Raw genomic sequence first — 25941 nt, forward strand, 5'->3', positions numbered from 1 at the left:
GACTGTTCTAAACACGGGAAAGACGTGGCACTTCACAGGCATATTACAGACAACCCCCAGGCATGATATTTAAAGGAATATTTCACTTTTTTTTTTTCACTTTAATCGTCATTAAAATCAGTGCTCCCGCCAAAACGGCCGTTTTAAAACTTTTTTTTGCATTGACCCATGTCCCCTGGGGCAGGAGTCAGGTCCCCAAACCCTTTTTAGGACAGTATCTTGCATATTAGCCGTTAAAATTAGCACTTTTCATTTCGAACGTTCGAGTCCCATAGACTTCAATGGGGTTCTAACGTTCGTTCGAATTTGGGGTCCGTTCGAAAGTTCTAGTGCGAACCGAACCGGGGGGTGTTCGGCTCATCCCTAATCGTTGTATGTGTAATAACCATGTGGATTTAAAGCGGAGTTCCACCCACATTTTTCACTCCTCACCATGCAGCACTAATGTGCATACTAAAAATGAATTGGTAATTTTTTTTTTCTGATTTAAGCCTATATCTAATTTTGCTTCTTCCTTTAGCAGCCGCAAACATCATTTCCAGGTTTGGATTGGCTCCTGGGAGATCTTGGTCAGATTGGCATGGCACTGCTCCCGTAACATTTAATATTGGCATCTATGGAAAATCTTGGTCAGCTTGGCATGGCAAGCTGACCAAGTTTGCACCGCACATGGATGAGGTTGGCAGGTGCATGCTGGCTAGCCAGCATGCACAGAATCCAGGAAGAAGGTCACTGTGGCTTCAGATGCTCACACTGGAGATGGCAGGGCTGTGCAGGAACTTCACAAAGTAAGATGCTGCACAAATAGAGAACTGGGCATAGTTTACAGCATACCTTTGTTACATTGCACAATAGAGTATTCTAGGAGTATTTTTATCTTAAAAGAAATATTTTGGTCGGGACTCCGCTTTAAGAAATTTAACCAGTTCCCAACCAGCCCATAGCCAAATGATGGCTACAGGGCGGTTGGATAACTCTTGGAGGGCGTACAGTGACGTCCTCCCAGAATCCTGCTCTCGCACGCTGCCCGAGAATGTAAATGACTGCCGGGTACACAGGACCCGGCGCATCACGAATCAAATGAAGGAGTGATCACTTGTAAAAAACAAAACAAAAAAACGGTTCCTCCCTCCCCTCTTTGTACTGCTCGGTAGAGAGGGGAGAGATCGGATGGCAGCAGCACTGTGGGCTAGATCTGTAGTGCCCACAGCGCTGTTCTGTGACAAATGCAGTCACATCCAGCCATCTATGCTCAGACATCCCTCAATACTCTGCCATACTCTGCGATACCCAGCCATACTCTGCGATACCTTGCAATACCCAGCCACACTCTGCAATACTCGGTGATACCCAGCCACACTCTGCAATACTCGGTGATACCCAGCCACACTGCAATACTCGGTGATACCCAGCCACACTCTGCAATACTCGGTGATACCCAGCCACACTCGGTAATACACGCCCATATTCGGCGATACCCAGCCATACTCGGCGATACCCAGCCATGCCCGGCTGTACTCCGCCTCTGTATGTGGCCAGGCTGTGGAAGGCTCACACATGTGGTATCCCCGTACTCAGGAGGAGTAGGAGAGTCTATTTTGGGGTGTCATTTTTGGTATGTAGATGCTATGTGTCAGAAATATTGTATAAATGGACAACTTTGTGTTAAAAAAAAATGCATTTTAACCACTTCCATATGACGTCCTTGATTTTGTGCGGGGATATCTGAATGATGCCTGCAGCTACCAGGCATCATTCAGATATCAGCTTTTTCAGCTGGCGATTCCCTACACCATAAGAATGATCATAGTGGCTGTTCCGCTGCTTGATCTTTCTTATGGGAGGCGAGAAGGGAGGCGAGAAGGGAGGCGAGAAGGGATGCCCCCCCCCCCACCGCCCTCAAGTGCTTTTACCGACTCGCCAATACAATCGAAGCCAGGATCGTGTTTTTTTATTTTTATTTCAGGCTTCCCAGCCTAGAGGTGAGATATGGGGTCTTATTGACCCTATATCTCACTGTAAAGAGGACCTGTCAGGCCATATTCCTATTACAAGAAATGTTTACATTCCTTGTAATAGGAATAAAAGTGATAAAAAAAAAAAACGCCTGAAGGTGCTCCTTGCACGTTGGGCCTCTGTATGTGGCCACGCTGTGTAAAAATCTCACACATGTGGTATACTCGAGAGTAATAGCAGAATGTGTTTTGGGGAGTAATTTGTGGTATGCATATGCTGTGTGTGAGAAATAACCTGCTAATATGACAATTTTGTGAAAAAAAAAGAAAAAGAAAAATCTTAATTTTGCAAAGAATAGTGGGAAAAAATGTCAACTTCAAAAACATCACCATGCATCTTTCTAAATACCTTGGAATGTCTTCTTTCCAAAAAAGGGGTCATTTGTTGGGTATTTGTACTTTTCTGGCATGTTAGGGTCTCCAGAAATTAGATCGGCCGTCAGTACTTTAGGTGTGATCAATATGCAGATATTGGTACCATAGCTTGTAATATACACCAATTTGTGCTTATTTTTACCAAAGATATGTAGCAATATAAATTTTGGCCAAAATTTATGAAGAAAAATTACTAATTTGCTAAATTTTATAACCAAAACAAAGAAAAATTCATTTTTTTTTTTACAGAATTTTCAGGCTTTCTTCTTTTATAGCGCAAAAAATAAAAAAAAACAGTGGTGATTAAATACCAGCAAAAGAAAGCTCTATTTGTCTGAAAAAAAAGGAAAAAATTTCACATAGGTACAGTGTTGCATGACTGAGTAATTGTCATTCAAAATGTGAGAGCACCGAAAGCTGAAAATTGGTCTGGTTAGGAAGAGGGTTTAGGTGTCCAGTGGTCAAGTGGTTAAAATACCTCTGAAGCACAGTTAAAATGTACAGAGGAATACACAAAATAAAAATAAATAAAAAACAACTGCCCTGTGTGAGGATCGAACTCACAACCTTCAGATTATGAGACTGACGCGCTACCTACTGCGCTAACAAGGCATGTAAAGATAAGGCAGCCAATACTGTCTAGAGAGGAATTTAGAGGCAGGGGTCTTCATTTATCTAAAAATTAATTGTTCTATGTGTGTGCACTGTGCGGGGCACCGGACTAATGGGTTTCTAATAGGTCCGTAATTTTTTATTTTTTTTTACAAGCATGTGATTGGAGCCTGAGGCTCTATCTAATTGGCTTGTCTTAGGACATCCTTAGGACACAGAGCACTGTGACCGAACCCTCCCACTTTTCATTTTAGCAAATCAATTTTTGGCATGCGCCAATTTCGACTTCTCGTTCCGGCCAATCAGGAGGAGGCTGAAGATCTAGAACCCAGAAAGATGACCGGGTTAACATGGAAGCCAGTGGGTATCAGGGGAGCCGCGACCGCTGGAGTGCTCCGTTTGTAGGGAAGTCTGATGGCATTCTCTGCGTCCCCCAACATATTATAACACCACTGGGTCCTTCTAAACTGGCCATAGCTCAAAGGCCATAAAGTGCATTTTGGTTGTAAAATAAAATGATTCCAGGCTAATCTGCACATAAATGCATCAGGATTGCTACTAAACAGAGAAGTGCCATAATTCATTCACATAAATCGTATATATATCATGCCACTGTATTTTGTTTTTTACCGTGTGTAATAACCATGTGGACTTAAAGCAGAGTTCCACCCACATTTTTCACTCCTCACCATGCAGCACTAATGCACATCCTTAAAATTAATTGACAATTTTTTTTTTGTTCCTGTTCACTTACCTGATCCTGGGAGAGCTTGGCATGACACTGCTCCAATAACATTTAACATTGGCATCTACGGTAATTCTTGGTCAGCATGGCATGACACTGCTGCCGTAACAATTAACATTGGCATTTATGGAAAATCTTGGTCAGCTTGGCATGGCAAGCTGACCAAGATTGCACCGCACTGCGCATGCATGAGATCGGCAGGTGCATGCTGGGTAGTCATCATGCATGGAATCCAGGAAGAAGGACACTGTGGTTTCAAATGCTCACACTGGAGATGGCAGCACTGTGCAGGAACTTCACAAAGTAGGCAGTATCAACAAGGTATATTTCACTCCACACAAAATGAGTGCTTTAGTGGCTTTGTGAGTATTAAAAGAGCTGTAAACCCTAGTTTTTCTTTTTTAATAACAGACATATCATACTTACCTCCTCTGTGCAGTTCGTTTTGCACAGAGTGGCCCCGGTCCTCCTCTTCTGGGGTCACTCAGCGGGCACTGGTGGCTCCTCCCCACATTGGGTTTCCACATTGAAGGCTCTCCTAAGGCGGAATGCATAAAATGCATTAAGGTGAAAAACCATGAGGGTTTACAACCCCTTTAAGACTCTGTTATATAGCATGTAATGACAGGGCTTTTTTTCAGGGGGAACTCAGTTCCACCACCTCTGGCTCAGGTCTTCTGCTCCCCACTATCACTTGGTAACACGGAAGTTAAGCTTCTGCATTTAGAAGTGATAGCTTATCTCCCAGTAGCTCCCATAGGTCAGATCTCCTGTGCTGATCCCACCGAGTGCTGGACAGGGACAAGGGAAGATACTGAACGGGTACCCAGGGTTCAGTGCCGTCATTGGTAGGAAAGGGTGCGTGGCAGACTTCACCCTCTGTCAGGGCTCGAGTCTTGCGGGAACGCATGGGAACGGCGTTCCCGTACTATTCCCACAGCGGGAACGCCGTTCCCATTAGCTGCCTGAGGGCTGAGGGGCTGCGCGTAGTTCGCCGCCGCTCCTCAGCCGCCGAGTGACTGGTTGCTAGGCAGGGGCCGCTCCGCATCTAGCAACCGGTCACATGACTTCGGCCGTGCACGTGGGCACGCACTGGCGCGAGTCAGTGGGCAGGCTGACACACGCTGCGCGCCTGCTTGGATCCGGAGTTCCGGACTGTCCCCCCCCCTCCTCCCCTCTACCCAGTGCCAGTCAGTCCTGGCCTCCTGGGGCCACACGCTGCACTTTTCCAGTTTACTTCTCCTTCTCTACCAGGTTAGTCACTAGTGTGTAAGTTGCACTCTGCAATACCCTGCCAATACTCATCAATACTCTGCAATACCCTGCCAATACTCATCAATACTCTGCAATACCCTGCCAATACTCATCAATACTCTGCAATACCCTGCCAATAATCATCAATACTCTGCAATACCCTGCAATACCCTATCAGTATCAATACTCTGCAATACCCTGCAATACCCTATCAGTATCAATACTCTGCGAATACTCTGCAATACCCTATCAGTATCAATACTCTGCAATACCCTGCCAATACTCTGCAATACCCTGCCAATACTCTGCAATACCCTGCCAATACTCTGCAATACCCTGCCAATACTCTGCAATACCCTGCCAATACTCTGCAATACCCTGCCAATACTCTGCAATACCCTGCCAATACTCTGCAATACCCTGCCAATACTCTGCAATACCCTGCCAATACTCTGCAATACCCTGCCAATACTCTGCAATACCCTGCCAATACTCTGCAATACCCTGCCAATACTCTGCAATACCCTGCCAATACTCTGCAATACCCTGCCAATACTCTGCAATACCCTGCCAATACTCTGCAATACCCTATCAATACTCTGCAATACCCTATCAATACTCTGCAATACCCTATCAATACTCTGCAATACCCTATCAATACTCTGCAATACCCTGCCAATACTCTGCAATACCCTGCCAATACTCTGCAATACCCTGCCAATACTCTGCAATACCCTGCCAATACTCTGCAATACCCTGCCAATACTCTGCCAATACTCTGCAATACCCTATCAATACTCTGCAATACCCTATCAGTATCAATACTCTGCAATACCCTATCAGTATCAATACTCTGCAATACCCTATCAGTATCAATACTCTGCAATACCCTATCAGTATCAATACTCTGCAATACCCTATCAATACTCTGCAATACTCTGCAATACCTTGCCAATACTCTGCAATACCCTGCCAATACTCTGCAATACCCTGCCAATACTCTGCAATACCCTGCCAATACTCTGCAATACCCTGCCAATACTCTGCAATACCCTGCCAATACTCTGCAATACCCTGCCAATACTCTGCAATACCCTGCCAATACTCTGCAATACCCTGCCAATACTCTGCAATACCCTGCCAATACTCTGCAATACCCTGCCAATACTCTGCAATACCCTGCCAATACTCTGCAATACCCTGCCAATACTCTGCAATACCCTGCCAATACTCTGCAATACCCTGCCAATACTCTGCAATACCCTGCCAATACTCTGCAATACCCTGCCAATACTCTGCAATACCCTATCAATACTCTGCAATACCCTATCAATACTCTGCAATACCCTATCAATACTCTGCAATACCCTGCCAATACTCTGCAATACCCTGCCAATACTCTGCCAATACTCTGCAATACCCTATCAATACTCTGCAATACCCTATCAGTATCAATACTCTGCAATACCCTATCAGTATCAATACTCTGCAATACCCTATCAGTATCAATACTCTGCAATACCCTATCAGTATCAATACTCTGCAATACCCTATCAATACCTTGCCAATACTCTGCAATACCCTGCCAATACTCTGCAATACCCTGCCAATACTCTGCAATACCCTGCCAATACTCTGCAATACCCTGCCAATACTCTGCAATACCCTGCCAATACTCTGCAATACCCTGCCAATACTCTGCAATACCCTGCCAATACTCTGCAATACCCTGCCAATACTCTGCAATACCCTGCCAATACTCTGCAATACCCTGCCAATACTCTGCAATACCCTGCCAATACTCTGCAATACCCTGCCAATACTCTGCAATACCCTGCCAATACTCTGCAATACCCTGCCAATACTCTGCAATACCCTGCCAATACTCTGCAATACCCTGCCAATACTCTGCAATACCCTGCCAATACTCTGCAATACCCTGCCAATACTCTGCAATACCCTGCCAATACTCTGCAATACCCTATCAATACTCTGCAATACCCTATCAATACTCTGCAATACCCTATCAATACTCTGCAATACCCTATCAATACTCTGCAATACCCTGCCAATACTCTGCAATACCCTGCCAATACTCTGCAATACCCTGCCAATACTCTGCAATACCCTGCCAATACTCTGCAATACCCTATCAATACTCTGCAATACCCTATCAGTATCAATACTCTGCAATACCCTATCAGTATCAATACTCTGCAATACCCTATCAGTATCAATACTCTGCAATACCCTATCAATACTCTGCAATACCCTGCAATACCCTATCAGTATCAATACTCTGCGAATACTCTGCAATACCCTATCAGTATCAATACTCTGCAATACCTTGCCAATACTCTGCAATACCCTGCCAATACTCTGCAATACCCTGCCAATACTCTGCAATACCCTGCCAATACTCTGCAATACCCTGCCAATACTCTGCAATACCCTGCCAATACTCTGCAATACCCTGCCAATACTCTGCAATACCCTGCCAATACTCTGCAATACCCTGCCAATACTCTGCAATACCCTGCCAATACTCTGCAATACCCTGCCAATACTCTGCAATACCCTGCCAATACTCTGCAATACCCTATCAATACTCTGCAATACCCTATCAATACTCTGCAATACCCTATCAATACTCTGCAATACCCTATCAATACTCTGCAATACCCTGCCAATACTCTGCAATACCCTATCAATACTCTGCAATACCCTATCAGTATCAATACTCTGCAATACCCTATCAGTATCAATACTCTGCAATACCCTATCAGTACTCTGCAATACCCTATCAATACTCTGCAATACCCTATCAATACTCTGCAATACCCTATCAATACTCTGCAATACCCTATCAATACTCTGCAATACCCTATCAATACTCTGCAATACCCTATCAATACTCTGCAATACCCTATCAATACTCTGCAATACCCTATCAATACTCTGCAATACCCTATCAATACTCTGCAATACCCTATCAATACTCTGCAATACCCTATCAATACTCTGCAATACCCTATCAATACTCTGCAATACCCTATCAATACTCTGCAATACCCTTTCAATACTCTGCAATACCCTTTCAATACTCTGCAATACCCTTTCAATACTCTGCAATACCCTATCAATACTCTGCAATACCCTATCAATACTCTGCAATACCCTATCAATACTCTGCAATACCTTGCCAATACTCTACAATACATACCCTGCCAATACTTGCAATAACCTGCCAATACTCTGCAATAACCTATCAATACTCTGAAATACTGTGCCAATACTCTGAAATACTGTGCCAATACTCTGAAATACTGTGCCAATACTCTGCAATACCCTATCAATACTCTGCAATACCCTGCCAATACATACCCTGCCAATACTCTGCAATACCCTGCCAATACTCTGCAATACCCTGCCAATACTCTGCAATACCCTGCCAATACTCTGCAATACCCTGCCAATACTCTGCAATACCCTGCCAATACTCTGCAATACCCTGCCAATACTCTGCAATACCCTGCCAATACTCTGCAATACCCTGCCAATACTCTGCAATACCCTGCCAATACTCTGCAATACATACCCTATCAATACTCTGCAATACCCTGCCAATACTCTGCAATACATACCCTGCCAATACTCTGCAATACCCTATCAATACTCTGCAATACCTTGCCAATACATACCCTGCCGATGCTCTGCAATACTCTGCCAATACTCTTCAATACATACCCTGCCAATACTCTGCAATACCCTGCCAATACTCTGCAATACTCTGCCAATACTCTACAATACATACCCTGCCAATACTTGCAATAACCTGCCAATACTCTGCAATAACCTATCAATACTCTGAAATACTGTGCCAATACTCTGCAATACCCTGCCAATACTCTGCAATACCCTATCAATACTCTGCAATACCCTGCCAATACATACCCTGCCAATACTCTGCAATACCCTGCCAATAGTCTGCAATACCCTGCAATACCCTGCCAATACTCTGCAATACCCTATCAATACTCTACAATACATACCCTATCAATACTCTGCAATACCCTGCCAATACTCTGCAATACATACCCTGCCAATACTCTGCAATACCCTATCAATACTCTGCAATACCTTGCCAATACATACCCTGCCGATGCTCTGCAATACTCTGCCAATACTCTTCAATACATACCCTGCCAATACTCTGCAATACTCTGCCAATACTCTTCAATACATACCCTGCCAATACCCTGCAATACCTTGCCAATACTCTTCAATACATACCCTGCCAATACTCTGCAATACCCTGCCAATACTCTGCAATACTCTGCCAATACTCTACAATACATACCCTGCCAATACTTGCAATAACCTGCCAATACTCTGCAATAACCTATCAATACTCTGAAATACTGTGCCAATACTCTGCAATACCCTGCCAATACTCTGCAATACCCTATCAATACTCTGCAATACCCTGCCAATACATACCCTGCCAATACTCTGCAATACCCTGCCAATAGTCTGCAATACCCTGCCAATAGTCTGCAATACCCTATCAATACTCTACAATACATACCCTATCAATACTCTGCAATACCCTGCCAATACTCTGCAATACATACCCTGCCAATACTCTGCAATACCCTATCAATACTCTGCAATACCTTGCCAATACATACCCTGCCGATGCTCTGCAATACTCTGCCAATACTCTTCAATACATACCCTGCCAATACTCTGCAATACTCTGCCAATACTCTTCAATACATACCCTGCCAATACTCTGCAATACCCTGCCAATACTCTTCAATACATACCCTGCCAATACTCTGCAATACTCTTCAATACTCTGCCAATACTTATTCCTGTTTGTGGGATATTTTCTAATGGGCTGTGTAACAGAATTTGGAACAGGGTGTATTTGTGGTAGAAATTCCCTGCGAGGGAAAGATCATCACCCATTGTGTTGATTGTTTTGTTTGACACGTTATTTTGTTTTTGTAAACTGGCACTTTACAATAAATGTTGTACTGTATTTTCTGTGAAGTATATATGCATATGAGCGTACCTTTTTTTTTTTTTTTTTTTTTTGGTGGGGGAATGGATCTTGGGTGGGAGTTCCCACACTTTTTTTCCCAGGACTTGACCCCTGCCCTCTGTGGTCTCCATTTTTTCCCTGGTGACCAGTTGTTGATACTCCTACTGCATGATCTCCCTTGCAAGTGAATGTAGTATAGTATAGTATGCTGGGAGGTACTACAGCCGGATAGGTGTTTCAGCTTAATATTGCAACAAAGGTAAGACATGACAGATGGTGAAGCTTTTAAGGAGGGGGGGGGGGGAGATGAGGGCAGTGGAGAGAAGGGGATGTATGCAGAGGGAATAGCTACTATTTGATGCCATTTGGTAGGTATGTGTGTAGGTGGGGAGAATGGTTGAGTTCATGCACCTATGAGAAAAAAAAAAAAGCCCTGTGTAATGAATTTTCCATAGCCTAGGTTTAATGGCAATTTCACCCCATTCCTATTCTTGACTCGCAGAGAACATGCAGCACAGCTTCCCATATGGTCTAGCGGTTAGGATTCCTGGTTTTCACCCAGGCGGCCCGGGTTCGACTCCCGGTATGGGAACATATAGCTTTTTGTATTCTGACGTGCCATTACCAATCTGAATTGCATGTATTTTAGATGTTAGCTAATCACTGTAGCTGTATGTGTGAAACCATATGGACCTAAAGTGTTAGTTTCCCCAACATTTTATATTCCCGATATGTGCCTTCTGTAGCATGCACAGGTATGGGAAAGTCTCCTGTTCTCTTTGTATTGCTTCCTTTATGTGAAATCCCTGGTGTTCATGCCAGTTCCTCTGCTTTCCCATTAAAAACTGACCACACTAAGCAGGAGAACACACCGTGTTCAGTTCTCTAGCTATGCTGGGAACCAGTGGTGGTGCGTCCATTAGGTGCACATGGGCACCGCCCCCTCTCTCCAGCCACCCTCTCTGTGTACAATGGATAGATTCATGCATTGTATGAATCTATCCACAGCTGCTGTAGCTACCCCCCTATTCAGGCATCCGGCCTGTTTTCAGGCGCCCGAATTACAGCAGCGGGGGGTGTTTTTGAAGTACCTGATTAGAGCCATAGGCTCCAATAGGCTTAAAAAAAAAAAAGTGCACTGCGAGCACAAACCATTGCGCTCTCAGTCAGGCGTGTTAGCAAAGCAAATGAATATTTGCTTTGCTAACACAGAACCACCTCTTAGCCAGTCAGGAGGGCCAGATGTAATACTGGGCAACTGATTGGCCTAAGGCAGAGCCGATCCCATTGGCACCAAGGAATACAGGAAGAAGACACGCACAGAGGAGTCTGAGGACACAACATCCATCGCCACGCTACCGTCCCACAGCTCACTTCTTCATATATGTTTTTTAGCAGAGACCCTAGAGAATAAAACGGCAGTTGTTTTTAAGTCACACATTATTTGCAAAGCTATTTTCAAACGCGTTTCATGAATTAAAGAAAACAAAACAGCAAAGTTAGCCCAATTTACGATTGTACGCCGAGTAAATAGATACCAAACATGCCACGCTTTAAAAACACTTGTGGAATGTCGCCAAACTTTGGTAAACATCCCTTGTAATAGGAATAGTGCGTGACAGGTCCTATTTATGGAGAGATGTGGGGGTCTATAAGACACCACATCTCTCCTTCAGGCTGGATAGACTGAGTTAAAAAAACACAACAGTGTCTCGGCCTTTCCAGCCGCGTCCCCAGCATTGTTTACTTCACCCGGCCTGGACGAAACATCATATAGTCATGCCCAGGCCTCCGAGGGTCATAGAAATGACTGGGGACCATCTAGTCACCAGAAATCTCTATGCTCAAATTCCAGCAGTGACTGATTCTTGGTTTTTACCCAGGTCTGGGTTTGACCAGTATGGGAACACAATGCTTTTGAAATTCAAATGTGCTATCACGGATCTGACTTGCATGTATCATAGTTCATGGCTGAGCACTGTATGTGTATATGTAATAACCATGTGGACTTAATGAATGAATAGAACATGGAGGAGGGAGGGGAGTGTCATTTACCACATCCACATGTGTGCCTCTATACTCATGTGGGCTGCACAAATGAGGAAATGAAGAGGTTAGAAGGGAACTGAAATTGAGCATGCTCAGTAGAAGACACCAGCTAGTCTACACAATTTCAGCCTGCATTAGGTACCGCTGAAGGCAGGATCAAGCAGATATATTTCACACTACATAGAAATGAATGCTTTAGTGTTTTTTTTTGAGTATGAAGCATGTAATGAGTTCTTCATAGTCTAGGTTTAATGACAATTTAAAGCAGAGTTTCAGCCTGTATTAAAAAAATAAATAAAAGTCAGTAGCTGCTGACTTTTAATATAAGGACACTTACCTGTTCATGGAGCCCATGATGTCAGCTCCCAAAGCCAACCCATCCATCGGCTTAGGGTGCAGGTGTTGGATCCTTACTAAGGAAAACAGCAAGTGAAGCCTTGCGGCTTCACTTGCAGTTTCCTACTTTGCATGCTCAAGTCGCGCTGCGCTTTCTGAATGGTCCCGCTGTGTTCTGGGACCTGTGTGTGTCTCCCAGAAGGCAGCAGGGGGAAAGAGGAGGGGCCTTAAATGAAGTAGGTCGCCACGGCACCCTTACACGGAAGGGGGAGCGAGTACCTGTTTTTGACAAGTAGCCGCTCTCCCTGTGAGGTGACAAATGTGGCACTGGAGAGAAGAGGAAGCAGATTTTTAGGTGGGACTCTGCTTTAATCCCATCCCTATTCTTGACTTGCATTGGACATTCACCATAACTTCCCATATGGTGTAGCGGTTAGGATTCCTGGTTTTCACCCAGGTGGCCTGGATTTGACCCCCGGTATGGGAACACAATGCTTTTTAATGAACTATCACTGATCTGAATTGCATGCATCATAGTTAATGTGGATGGAACTCCACATGGTTATTACACATACATGTGTAATAGCCATGTGAACTTAAAGCGGAGTTCCACCCACATATTTCACTCCTCACCCTGCAGCACTAATGTGCATCCTTTAAAATTAATTGGCAATTTATTTATTTTTCTGTTCACTTACCTGATTTAAGCCTATATCCACTATATTCACTTCTGCCTTTAGTTGCCCCAGACGTCATTTTTGGTTTTGCATAGGCTCCTGGGAGATCTTGGTCAGCTTGGCATGGCGCTGCTCCCGTAACATTTAACATAGGCATTTATGGAAAATCTTGGTCAGCTTGGCATGGCAAGCTGACCATGATTGCACCGCACTGCACATGAATGAGATTGGCAGGTGCATGCTCTGGGTAGCCAGCATACACGGAATCCAGGAAGAAGGACACTGTGGCTTCAAATGCCCACACTGGAGATGGCAGCGCTGTGCAGGAACTTTACAAAGTAAGATGCTGCACAAATAGAAAACTGGGCATAGTTTACAGCATACCTTTGTTACATTGCACATGGCAAGAGTATTCTAGGGGTATTTTTATCTTAAAGTAATATTTTGGTCAGAACTCCGCTTTAAGAAGTTTAAAATACCTCTGAAGACCCGACAGGTCTTTTTATTCTGTCTCTTGAACCCCTTCTGTGCCATATTCGGTCAAATACGGACATGCTAAGGCATCGGGCACTCACAAGGTGGCCGCATTTGCGGACGACTTGATTTTCTTTTTAACGGACCCTCTTACGTCACTGCCCACCCTGCTATCCTCTCTGGCGGAGTATGGTTCCCTCTCCTTATTCCAAATCAATTTAACTAAATCCTCCATCCTTAACATCACCGTGGGGGGAGAGGTGGTTCGGCGTCTACGGGGGACATACCCGCTGCGGTGGGCTACGGATCATATCCGCTACCTCGGAGTAGATGTTACCCCCGACCCGGCGACCCTCTACTCCTAATTTTGTGCCTTTGGTGGATCGCTTAAGGGCAGATCTCCTGCACTGGCATTCACTAACGCTGACGTGGTTTGGCCGGTGCAGTGCCCTTAAGATGACTCTGTTGCCGAAAATTCTGTATCTGTTACAGGCATTGCCCATTTACCTCCCTCCCACCTTTTTCAAGCGGATAGATTCCCTGTTCCATGCTTTTATCTGGTCACACCGGAAACCACGTCTTAGATTACAACTTCTGCACCTGCCTAAGCACAGGGGTGGAGTTGGTCTTCCGGATGTGAAAGCATATTACAGGGCAGTTCACTTGACCAGGTTGGTGGATTGGCACTGTCATGCGGGGGCGAAGCATTGGGTGACCATGGAGGGGGAGGACTCTGGGGGCACGATCGGGAGCAGGCCATGGCTATCGACGCCCCTACCAAGGGCTATACTAGATCACCCCACATTGGGTGGTACCCTGCGGGTGACGAGGGAGGCCTTTCGGAGCTTGTTGGTGTCCCCGGTGCCCTCCCCTATGGTACCGGTCCTGGGCAACCCGGATTTTCTTCCGGGCTTCCAGAGTCCCTGCTTCCATCGTCTGCAGACGGGCGACAGGCGGCGGTTATGTGACTTTATTGGCCCAGATGGTCGACTTACTCCAGAGGCGGGGACACGGGCAGTGGACCCGCCACTGGACTTCTGGAGCGGCCTTCAATTACGGAATTTCTTGCGTAACTGTTTGCGGACGCCGGGCATCTCCCGCCCCCTCACGGAGTTGGAGCGGATCTGCCATCGGGGGGAACCGGTGCGGCACTGCCTCTCGTTTCTTTACTCTGCATTGATCCATCCAGCTGAGGGGTATGTCCCCCCATTCGTGGCTAAGTGGGAGGCGGAGCTCGGCACTCGCTTTACTCCAGATCAACAGCAGAAAATTCTCCATTTTGCGCAGAAATCCTCTATGGCCACATGAGTCCAGGAGACGTGCTACAAAATCACAACCAGGTGGTATAGGGTCCCATCCGTTCTTCACCGCATCTTCCCTCAGGTGCCTGATTGTGGTTGGCGTTGTGGGGAGGCGGAGGGAACCATGTTGCATGTCTTCTGGGCCTGTCCCAAGCTGGTCCCCTTCTGGCGCGAGGTGACCAACACGATCGGTCGTCTGACGGGTGTCTCCCTGGAGGGGAACCCTGCGGCCTGTCTGCTGCACCTGTCGGAGCGATCCATTAAAAAGTATAGGAACTCTTTGACTATTCAATTGCTGAATGCGGCGAAGGCCTGCATCCCTTTGTGCTGGAGATCGGAGAACCCACCGGCTAAGTCTCTATGGTTCTCTAAAGTGAACGAATTAAGAGATATGGCAGACCTCACAGCGACGCTTCATAATGGGGAGGAGGCCTTCCGTGAGACCTGGAGACCATGGCAACATTTCACTTACACTGATACACTGAGGCTTATCTCCGGGAGGTGGCTATGGACGCCCGTTGAGAGAGGGTCTCTTTTCTTTGGTTCCTGGACCCCCCTGCCCCCCCCCCTGCAGCCGGATGATGCCCACGGTCATTAATCTGCTCTTTTTTCTTTTGTGTCAGGTTCCTTTGCTTCAGCCTGCCTGAAGTCTCCTATTGTTTCCTATACTTGTTCTGTCTCTCTGTTCTGGTTCCTCTCCCTTTCTCTTTGACCCCCCTTCCACTTGTCCACCCTTGTAGTCCCCCTTTTTCAACAACCCCTTCCCCTCTATTTCTCCACCTATTCAGTCCTTTTTCCTTCACAGTTAGATTTTGCCGGCTAATCTATGTAGGACGAGGTGGGTTGTGGGCCTCTCCGGAAATGACTAGTTTTTATTAGTGTAAGCTCTGCCCGCCTGGGGCCCAGCCCATCGCCCATTTCCCTCCTCTTCCCTTTCTTTATAAAATAACAAAAAATTTGTGCATCTCACTGTACTGCATGGCCATGCGATGATTACAGCTCACGTGGGTGGGTTCATATTGCCTATTGGTGTCAGAGGTCGTAGAGGGGAATTTAGCCCCCTGTCCGGGAATGCTTTCAGGTTATGTTTAAGCCTAAGTCTGGGATGGTCTCTATATCTCCCACCCAGGTGCTATTAGGATATTAGGATGTTTATGTTTTGGAACTATGTCTGTTATATTACTGTTATCCATGCGCCTGTTTTTTCTTCTTGCATTCAATAAAGGAATTACCTAAAAAAATACCTCTGAAGCACAGTTAAAATAAACTGGTAGTTTTTAGGTACTTGCTTTATATAATAGACACATGCTAGTACTTGTGTGTTGCCTGTAATTTTTTTTAGCGCATCTGGGGGAACCAGTTATGAGCACAATGAGCAGCTTCAGTGGTTGTTGGCTCCAGTATTCCAAGTTCCCTACCGTTGGTTAGTGTGGGACTCATCACAGTACGGAGGTAGGAGCAATGGCCATAGCCAATTAAAAATGCAGAACTCATTCTTACATTTGTCATCAGTGCAATGTACATAGGAATACACAACATAGATATAAAAAAAAAAAAAAAAAAAACACCTGCCCTGTGTGAGGATTGAACTCACGACCTTCAGATTATGAGACTGACGCGCTACCTACTGCGCTAACAAGGCATTTGAAAATCTGGCAGCCAATAACTTTTAGAGGAGTTTAGAGCCAGGGGTATTTAAATGTAAATGCACTAAAATCACATTAAAGTGGTTTTGCCACCAAAAAGAATAGCTGAAAATTCCTAAAAATAAAATAATTGGGGAATTTTTTTTTTTACTTATCTCTAAATGCCTGTTGCTAGGGGGCCCCTCGTAGTCTGCCTTCTTCAATGCCCGGAATGGGGACATCACTTCCCCTCGCGCCGCACAGTCATCTGGGACCTGTCAGGTGTCGCAGATGACTGTGCGGCGTATCATAGCGCCGCTCACGCAGTGGGTGCCCGGCTGTTAAACTACAGCCGGGTGCCCACAGTAAGAATGCCGCCGCTGCGAGCGGAACGGGGAACGAGAGGGGGGCTTCGTTCCCCCACATCGTTAGCTCTGGGACAGGTAAGTGTCCGATTATTAAAAGTCAGCAGCTGCAGTATTTGTAGTATTTGTATTTTTTTTTTTTTTAAGGGGCATCCCACTTTGAGAGTAACATTTGAGCAAGAAAACTGCCTGACGCACCTAAACGCGTGTAAATGTTTATAAACTCTAGGCACATTGAGCACTTTTATTATTCATTTTAATGGGCAGAATGCATTAATATTTTGGTCAATGAAATAAATAAATGCCCAAATGCTCGACACACCTGAATATATCTAAAAGTAGTTAAACACAGCTTTAGGCTGCATTCACACCTGAGTGTAGCGTTTTCAAGCGTTTTTTTGTGGCATTTTTTACCGCGATTCGCATCGTTTTTTACCGCAATTTTGTGCAGGCAAAAGGTCACCAATGTTAAAAGAAGAAAAACGCCCAAATCTTCTCAATTCGAGCGACAAAAAAGGGTCTGGAACTTGTTTGAGCTTCAGGCGTTCGGCTTCAGGCGACATGTAGTGAAGATGTGAACCATCTCCATTGAGAATAATAGAATTTTTACCCTCTAGCGTTTTGTAGCTTCAGGCTTCAAGTTACAAAATGCTCAGGTGTGAATGAGGTCGTAGTGCTAGTGACTAGGTTGCACTTTGGCACATACAAGCAAGCCCGGCTAGCTCAGTCGGTAGAGCATGAGACTCTTAATCTCAGGGTCGTGGGTTCGAGCCCCACGTTGGGCGATTGTTTTGCATGAGTCATTACTTTGAGTTTTCATTTCGTGTGTTATCCTCTAAATTTATAGTCACGCAAAAATATTACATTTGATATTACATCAAGATTTGACAACACAGTTGAGACTGTAACTGAAAACAGTAAGGCTGGCTTCACACTGCAGCGATGCGGGAACGCCGCAAATCCGCGGCGGGTTCCCGCATCGCATGCCTCCCGGCGGCAGTTCACACTGCCCTATGCGAACTGCTGGGAGTGTCAGTGAAATGTTAATGACACCCCCAGATCAGTCCGCATATCGCAGTGCGATCTGCAAACTTGGACAGGAATCGGATCGCATGGTGTGAACACCCATGCGATCCGATTCTGTTGCGGACCAAAAAAAGGGTCCTGTGCGAGTTTGGGGCGGGTGCGATGCGAATTCAGCCATACTATCTGTATGGCTGAACTCGCATCGCACAGAGATCGGATGTGGTTTGCACTGCAGTGCGGTGCGAATCACATCCGGTTCTCGTAGCCGCAGCAGTGTGAACCCAGCCAAAAGGAAAACAATCGTACATTTCTCAAACTACCTCTGATATTTCAAAGGGAGAAAAAAATATGCATATACACACACAAACTTTTTGCACGTTTACATCCATTACAAAATCCATTGTGCTGTGTGTTGAAATTAAGTTTTATAAAGTGTTTTTTTTTTCTACAGGCCACATCAAATGGCAAAATTCATTTTTTTTGTATTATGACTTAGCTTTACAATTTAATGGCTTATGAGCCATTTCTTTCTTGCACTCCATCCCACACCCACCTCTCTACCTTACAAAGTTACAATCTCCTCCAGAAATGTTGCTCCTCTTGCAGCGTCCTCACTTTTGGCTCATTTATACCATACTTTGCAGAGCTATTCATTCTGTGAAACTGAGCATATTCACTCTGTACAAATGGGGGCAAAAACAAATGTTATTAGGCTATCACTGCAGATCAAATTTTATTCTTTATACAGAATAGTGTCACTAAACCCACATCATAAAAAACTCTCAATAAATGGTGTATTACATGCTGGTCATACTCAGTCACTACGAGACTTGTTTTCTGTATTCTGCAAAAAACCTGGTTGATCCTGCTGTTCTCTATCTCCCCCTTCTGTTCATGTCCCCAATTCAGCTAGGGATTTCGCAGCTGTGGTGGCAACTCTGCACATGCTCAGTTCTCAGTGAGTTTCTATACTGAGCATTTCTTCCCTATCACATGTGAGCAGCCCATGTGACTATAGAGTCATGCAAGTGGATGTATACACAATGGTAAATTACAGTACACTAAGGATGAGCTGAACACCCCCATTTTGGTCGCATCCAGAAAATGCGTACAGGCAAAAAAATTTGTTTCGAACACGCGAACACCGTTAAAGTCTATGGGACATGAACATGAATAATCAAAAGTGCTAATTTTAAAGGCTTATATGCAAGTCATTGTCATAAAAAGTGTTGGGGACCTGGATCCTGCCACAGGGGACATGTATCAATGCAAAAAAAGTTTTAAAAAACTGCAGTTTTTTCGGGAGCAGTGATTTTAATAATGCTTAAAGTGAAACAATAAAAGTGTAATATTCCTTTAAATTTCATACCTGGGGGGTGTCTATAGTATGCCTGTAAATGGGCGCATGTTTCCCGTGTTTACAACAGTCTGACACCAAAATGACATTTCTAAAGGAAAAAAAGTAATTTAAAACTACTCGCGGCTATAATGAATTGTCGGTCCGACAATACACAACAGTTCTTTGATAAAAACGGCATGGAATTTCCCCAAAGGGGAACCCCAAACCAAACAAAAAAAAAAAATGCATAGGTGTCCCCCTAGATTCCACACCAGCCCCTTCAGGTCTGGTATGGATATTAAGGGGAATCCCCGTGCCAAAAAAAAAAAAAAAAAAAAGAAGGCATGTGGCCCCCCTCAAAATCTATACCAGACCTGATTTTAAGGGGAGCCCCACGCCAAAATAAAAAAATGGCGTGGAGTCCCCCCAAAAAACACATACCAGACCCTTATCTGAGCATGCAACCTGGCAGGCCGCAGGAAAAGAGGGGGGGGGGGACAAGAGAGCGCCCCCCCTCCTCAACCGTTCCAGGCCACATTCCCTCAAAATTGGGAGGGTGCTTTGGGGTAGCAGCCCACCTCAAAAGCACCTTGTCCCAATGTTGATGGGGAGAAAGGCCTCATCCCCACAACCCTTGCCTGGTGGTTGTGGGCATCTGCGGGCGGGGGGCTTATCAGAATCTGGAAGCCCCCTTTAACAAGGGGACCGCCAGATGCCCCCCCCCCCGTGTGAATTGGTAATGGGGTACAAACGTACTCCTACCATTTCACAAAAAAAATGTCAAAAGGGTTAAAAAACACAAGATACAGTTTTTGATAATTCCTTCAATTTCTTCTTCTTTCCACTGCTTCTTCCATCTTCTTTCCGCGTTCTTCATCCTCCTTCTTCCGCCGCTCTACGGGTCCTGCATTTGCTCCAGCTTCTTCTCCGCTCCATCAACACGATCCGCCTCTGTGGGAGTCTTCCGCCGCGTAACGCTTCTGTACTTCTGACACTTCTTATATAACAGAGGGCAGGACCACCCAGTGACCTGACGCCCCCCCCCGATGCACAGGGACTTCCCTATGGCTTTCCCCGTGTTGTCAGAGGGGAGTGGGGTTACCCATTTACGTAAACAGGTAACACACTGTTATGTGTATTTTCTGACCCGACAATTCATTACCACGAGTAGTTTTAAATGACTTTTTTTCCCTTTAGAAATATCATTTTGCTGTCGGACTGTTGTAAACGTGGGAAACGTGCATCCCTTTACAGACACACTATAGCCACCCCCCAGGTATGAAATTTAAAGGAATATTACACTTTTATGGTTTCACTTTAAGCATTATTAAAATCACTGCTCCTGGAAAAACTGCCGTTTTTAAAACTTTTTTTTGCATTGATACATGTCCCCTGGACCAAGACCCAGGTCCCCAAACACTTTTTATGACAATACCATGCATATAAGCCTTTAAAATCAGCACTTTGATTTCAACCATAGACTTTTAAAGGGTGTTCCACGGCTTTCGAATTTGCAAACACCCAAAATTGTTTGCTGTTCGGCGAACAGCCAATGTTCTCGCCAAACTCATGTTTGGCTCAAACATAAAAGCTCATCCCTACAGCTCACCGCCTCCCTCCTCCATGCCCACTAACCAGCTAAACCCAATGGGGGTGGGATATTACAGCTTGATTCACCTCCCTTTTATTCTAAGACACGGGATGGAGGGGCGTAAAAAAAAAAAAAAACTTGCCTGCCCTGTGTGAGGATCGAACTCACGACCTTCAGATTATGAGACTGACGCGCTACCTACTGCGCTAACAAGGCATGTGCAGATTGAGCAGCCACTAGTAGTTTAGATAGCAAATGTGGATGCGGCGCTATCCACATTTGTTATTTATTCTGTTTAAAGTGGAGGGCCACCCTGAAAACCAAAAAATTTAAAAAATTACAAAAAAAATCTAAAAAATAAAAAAAATGAAATTTTTTTTATTTTTTTTTACTTACCAGAAATGCCTGTTGCTAGGCACATAATCCTAATCTTCCTCTTCCTCCTCCGCGGAGATCTTCTGTCTTCTCTCTTCGTCGCGGCGTCTTCTGGGTAATGGGTCGCGCTGTGTTCTGGGAACTGTGTGTTCCAGAACACAGCGCGTCCCATTCAGAAAGCGCTGCGGGACTTGCGCATGCGCAGTAGCTGCGGGACTCGCGCATGCGCAGTAGGAAACGGGCAGTGAAGCCATAAGGCTCCACTGCCTGTTTCCCTTAGAGGGAATGGCGGCGCCGGGACCCGAGAGCCGGGTCGGCCTCGGGCGGCCGACATCGCGGGCGCCCTGGACAGGTAAGTGTGTTTATTAAGTCAGCAGCTGCAGTGTTTGCAGCTGCTGACTTTTTTTTTTTTTTAAACGGCCCTCCTCTTTAAGTTTGGCATCAGACTTTTTGGTGCTGGCAGCTTCTTACTACTATATTGTCTCTATCTAGCGCAGAGTTTACCTTTTTTTTTTTTTTTACTAGTAGTTTAGAGGCAGGGGTGTTTAGGGGCAGAAATCTAAATGCACTTAAATCACATTAAGGAAAGTAACATTTGAGCAGGAAAAAATGACCAACGCACCTAAATGCGTGTAAATGTTTATAAACTCTAGGCGCATTTAGCACTTACGGTAAATGTTTCTTTATTCCAATGGCCAGAATGCGTTAATATTGTCAGTGGTCAATGAAATGAATAAACGCCCAAATTCTTGACGCGCCTGAATGCGTCTAAAGCAGCAACACTCAATCTTTTCAACACAGAGGAACCCTTGAAATAGTTCCCCGGTCTCGGTTAACCACTGCTAAAAAAATTGAAATCTACAACTCATGATACATTAGTGTGATGGTCAGTGGGAAGACAGGTCCTTACACTTGTGGTCATTGGGAAGAATACCCTCCTTATAGATCGTTAAAAAGATCAATGGTGTGAGTGGGAACTACTTATCTGAGAGGCAGATATTGCCAAATGCTGGAGGAACCCTGGTTGAGAATCACTGGTCTAAAGGTAGTTGAAAAACACAGCTTTAGTGCAAGGGAGAAGTTGCACTCGTTGATTTAGAATTGTCCAACTAACCTAGACAGTATTGCAACAAGGTAACCTTTTCCAGTGAGCAGAAGATATACTTTCATGTATAAAATGCATGCTCCAGGTGAGGCTCGAACTCACAACCTCGGCATTGCTCACCAGTTACTGTCTTATAAGTACCGCGCGCTAACCGATTGCGCCACTGGAGCACCTACAAATTGTCACACAATCATACTTTATCCACTGCACAGTATAGCAGAAGTGATATCATTACCTGCCACCAAAGCAAGATGGCCATCAGAGCTTTAGTTCTGTTCACCAGCCAAAGCACACCCCCATGCAATGACCCAGCAGCTTACTGGAAGTGACATCAGCACCCAGCCCTAAAGCAGGATGGCTCCTCCTAGAGATTTAGCGGCAGTCACTGACAGACTTTCATCTGTTGCTGACTTACCCAAAAGCCCTCTTATGAACCTTTCTAATCCTGCTGCCCATGTCCCAAAGGCCATAGTGTATTTTATTTTAACAAATAATTATCCTGGGCAAACAAATCACTCATATGGTCTAACAGGGCGATTTTCACTTAGGCAGCCAGGCATTCGACACCCAGCCTGGAAACATGGCACTTTTCAAGATCTACTATGAATAATCACCAAATCTGAAGGATGTATTTCCCGACCTACTCCATGGCAGCATATGCTTGGGTAGCTCTGACCTCCACTCCCATACATTCTGAGGCTGATCCAGACCACATTACATTACTTTCTTTTTGTCCTCTCATGGGACCAATCAAGATGTATTTCTCTTACCATTATTGATTTATTGATGGATGTCAGCTCACGAGTTTCTGGTAAGGTTATGAGTGGTTGTTATCAGTGGGACTGTTCCCAGAAGTGTCTTCCAGTATTTCTAGCAGGACAGTTTTACAGGATAACATCAGGTTCCCCAGCTAGCAGGACGCCATTCATATAAACATGGGCACCCCAGAATTCCTAGACATCAATAGGACTGTATGATGCAGTATTTTCAACTATTAGCAGGGTGGCACCAGATTGTCATATACAATACTATCAAGAACATCCCATATGGTCTAGCGGTTAGGATTCCTGGCTTTCACCCAGTTTTGACTCCTGGTGTGTGAATGATCATTTTAAAATCTCTGAAGCATGTTAACTACATAGATTTAATCAATAAAACATACAAGATATATTGTACATTGTTTTCTCAGCCACAATTTGGCCAAAAAGGGGTAAAATCTCTCCACAATTAGAGTCAATGCAGTTCTCTGTATACAAGTGGGAAAGCAGATACTGTGATGACAAAAATCAGCAAGAGAGAGAATAAAGACCCTAGGGCAATTAACTGCTTTTATTTAGAGATGTTATAAAATGTAAATGCAAATGCTGGACTCGGGCGCGCACCCGCAAGGTAACCCCCTAGGAGAGCGCTTCTAGGGGGTTATCTGATGCAGGGTGGAGCTGCGAGAGCCTCCAAGGGACCCGAAAAGATGAGGTTCGGGGCCACTCTTCCCAAAGCGAGCTGCACAGTGGACCTAAGTATATGTTTAAGCCTTTACAATCACTTTAAGAAAAAAAGATAGCAACACCATAATGTCCTGATTCGAGTGGAACAAAGAAACCACCTTAGGCAACAGAGGACCGAGGGTGATTGCCAAGTCTTGCCAGGTGCATGGAGAGCCAAGCTTGGTGGGTCTCAAGGTGGTTGAGGAAGTGAAAGAAATATGAACAAATGAACAGGACCTCTTAAAAGTTAAAGAGCAGACTTTAGATTCTGTCCGATGGAGGCTTTCATTAGTTAGCATTTTTACCCTAAATAGGCACCTACATTTTACATATACTGCTGAATAACCCCATCAGAATAGGTGAACCTATTCCACAATGCCAGCAAGGTTATTTTCCATGTGTTGAAGCACCTGCATGTTAAAAATGTTATTTTCCATGCGTTAATGTGTGTGTTAAGTAATCAATTCACTTTAAATAGACTGTTAATGTACCTCAATGTGGTAACACCATAATGTCCTGATTCAAGCGGAACAAAAAACCCCTACGGTAACAGAGGACCAAGGGCAAGTGCCAAGTCTTGCTGGTGCATGGAGAGCCAAGTTTCGAGGGTCCCGAGGAAGTGGAGAAAAGAACGGGATCTCTCAACCATTACAGAAGCAGACTTTGCATTATGTGCCCCGGGCTTCTTCTGCTTAGGAAGATAGGTGGTCTTGCTACCAGTGGCATCCTTCATGATCTTGTCAAGAGCTTGTCTAAAGAGATTGTTGTCCCTCAAAGGCCATGTGGGTCAAATGTTTTCTAACAAAAGGATTCCACAGACCAGCTTTTTATTTAAAGTGCCTTAACCACCCGAAGGTTTTATCCCCCTTCATGAGCAGATAATTTTTTGCCATTTAGCACTGTGCTACCCAGTGGGCTGAACTAACAAAAAAAAAAAACTTAGTGTGTCCCAGGCATTAAACAGGTGGCAATGTGTCCATATATATTGGTGTACATCTGTGTCAAACTCATACAGGCGACGGAGTCATTTAAAAAAAAAAAGTCCATAAAACGTCCACCATTATCCACAAGTGATGTTACAACATAGTGACCCCCTACAAAAATATCCAGTGTTAACTATTGAACACAAAAATCCTAATATAATGCCACTCCTCTCTGGATATCACTCACCCCTTCACAATGACCTATATTGATGCATATCAGACAGGTAACAAACTTAAAATCCTTAAGGCTGATGACCACAAGTGGTGAAAAGTAACTCCAGGACATGTTGCATCAAAAAAATAAAATCACAGGAAAAATAGAACAGAATAGCGCAAAAGGCGTATGTCACATTAGTCCCAAAGCATTTACCTCCTGCTGCAAAACAAGTGGGAATGTGGAATAATGGTGCCCAGTGACCTTAATGAGGTAGTTCCTGGTGCTCAGTCCTCAGAGACGGGGCAAATGCCTGCAGTTCTGGACCTGGAGAGCACTCTGCAGCTAATTTGAGGCAACTCTAGCAGCAATGTAGATAAGAGCCTTGATTGAAGGGGGAAAAAAATTAATAGAAAATTCGCATGCTAGTAGTAGGAGGGGTTATCCTTTGCTCCCCTTTAGTTTTTTTTTGTTTGCTGGAGTCACTCAGTGGATGAGGGAACACACTTTTCTCATATTTAACACCCTGTGAGCCAAGGAGGTTACCATGCAAAAGGTTGACTTGAGTAGAACAGTTTTCTTTTTTTAATTTTTCTTTTTTTAGGGTCATCTGCAAATCTCTTTGATCTGATCATAACTATATTAGTGTCCCCAGTAGTATAGTGTTCCCAAACACGTGGCGTTAGCAGGATCAACCCAGACACCTGCCAGCACCTGCGTTTAGCCCCTCCGCACAGCCCAACCCACCAAAAGTGCAAGATCAATAGATCATGGTCAGTTTATAAAACAGCATGCAAAACTAGAGTTAGCAGAGTCACGCCCGATCCCTGCTAACACCAACAGTTAATTTCTCTTTTAGCGATTCAAGCAGTCTGACAACCAGGTGCATTTTTACCTGTGAGTCACACTAGCTGTACCTGCAAATTTAGTGGCCAAAATGTCAAACGAAAGGTACACTAGTGAAGAGATTACATAAAGTGTAGCGCTGAAGAAAAAATAAATAATG

The 25941-nt window shown here is 44.7% G+C and overlaps 4 non-coding genes across 4 annotated transcripts; 1 reads left to right on the top strand and 3 right to left on the bottom strand.

Annotated features, from left to right (window-relative positions):
• Positions 1–16457: 16457 nt before the first annotated feature.
• Positions 16458–16530, bottom strand: TRNAM-CAU (transfer RNA methionine (anticodon CAU)). The gene has a single exon. It is a non-coding gene; the product is annotated as a tRNA-Met (tRNA).
• A 1060-nt stretch (positions 16531–17590) lies between these two features.
• TRNAK-CUU (transfer RNA lysine (anticodon CUU)) lies at positions 17591–17663 on the top strand. Its single transcript has one exon. It is a non-coding gene; the product is annotated as a tRNA-Lys (tRNA).
• A 3314-nt stretch (positions 17664–20977) lies between these two features.
• On the bottom strand, positions 20978–21050 carry TRNAM-CAU (transfer RNA methionine (anticodon CAU)). Its single transcript has one exon. It is a non-coding gene; the product is annotated as a tRNA-Met (tRNA).
• A 1341-nt stretch (positions 21051–22391) lies between these two features.
• TRNAI-UAU (transfer RNA isoleucine (anticodon UAU)) lies at positions 22392–22484 on the bottom strand. Its single transcript is given in 2 exon segments — positions 22392–22427; positions 22447–22484. It is a non-coding gene; the product is annotated as a tRNA-Ile (tRNA).
• Between the last annotated feature and the right edge of the window lie 3457 nt (positions 22485–25941).

This window comes from Lithobates pipiens, unplaced genomic scaffold, assembly GCF_037356315.1.
Source record: "Lithobates pipiens isolate NorthernLeopardFrog02 unplaced genomic scaffold, aLitPip1_a1.2 Scaffold_8, whole genome shotgun sequence".
NCBI classification, from domain to species: Eukaryota; Metazoa; Chordata; class Amphibia; order Anura; family Ranidae; genus Lithobates; species Lithobates pipiens.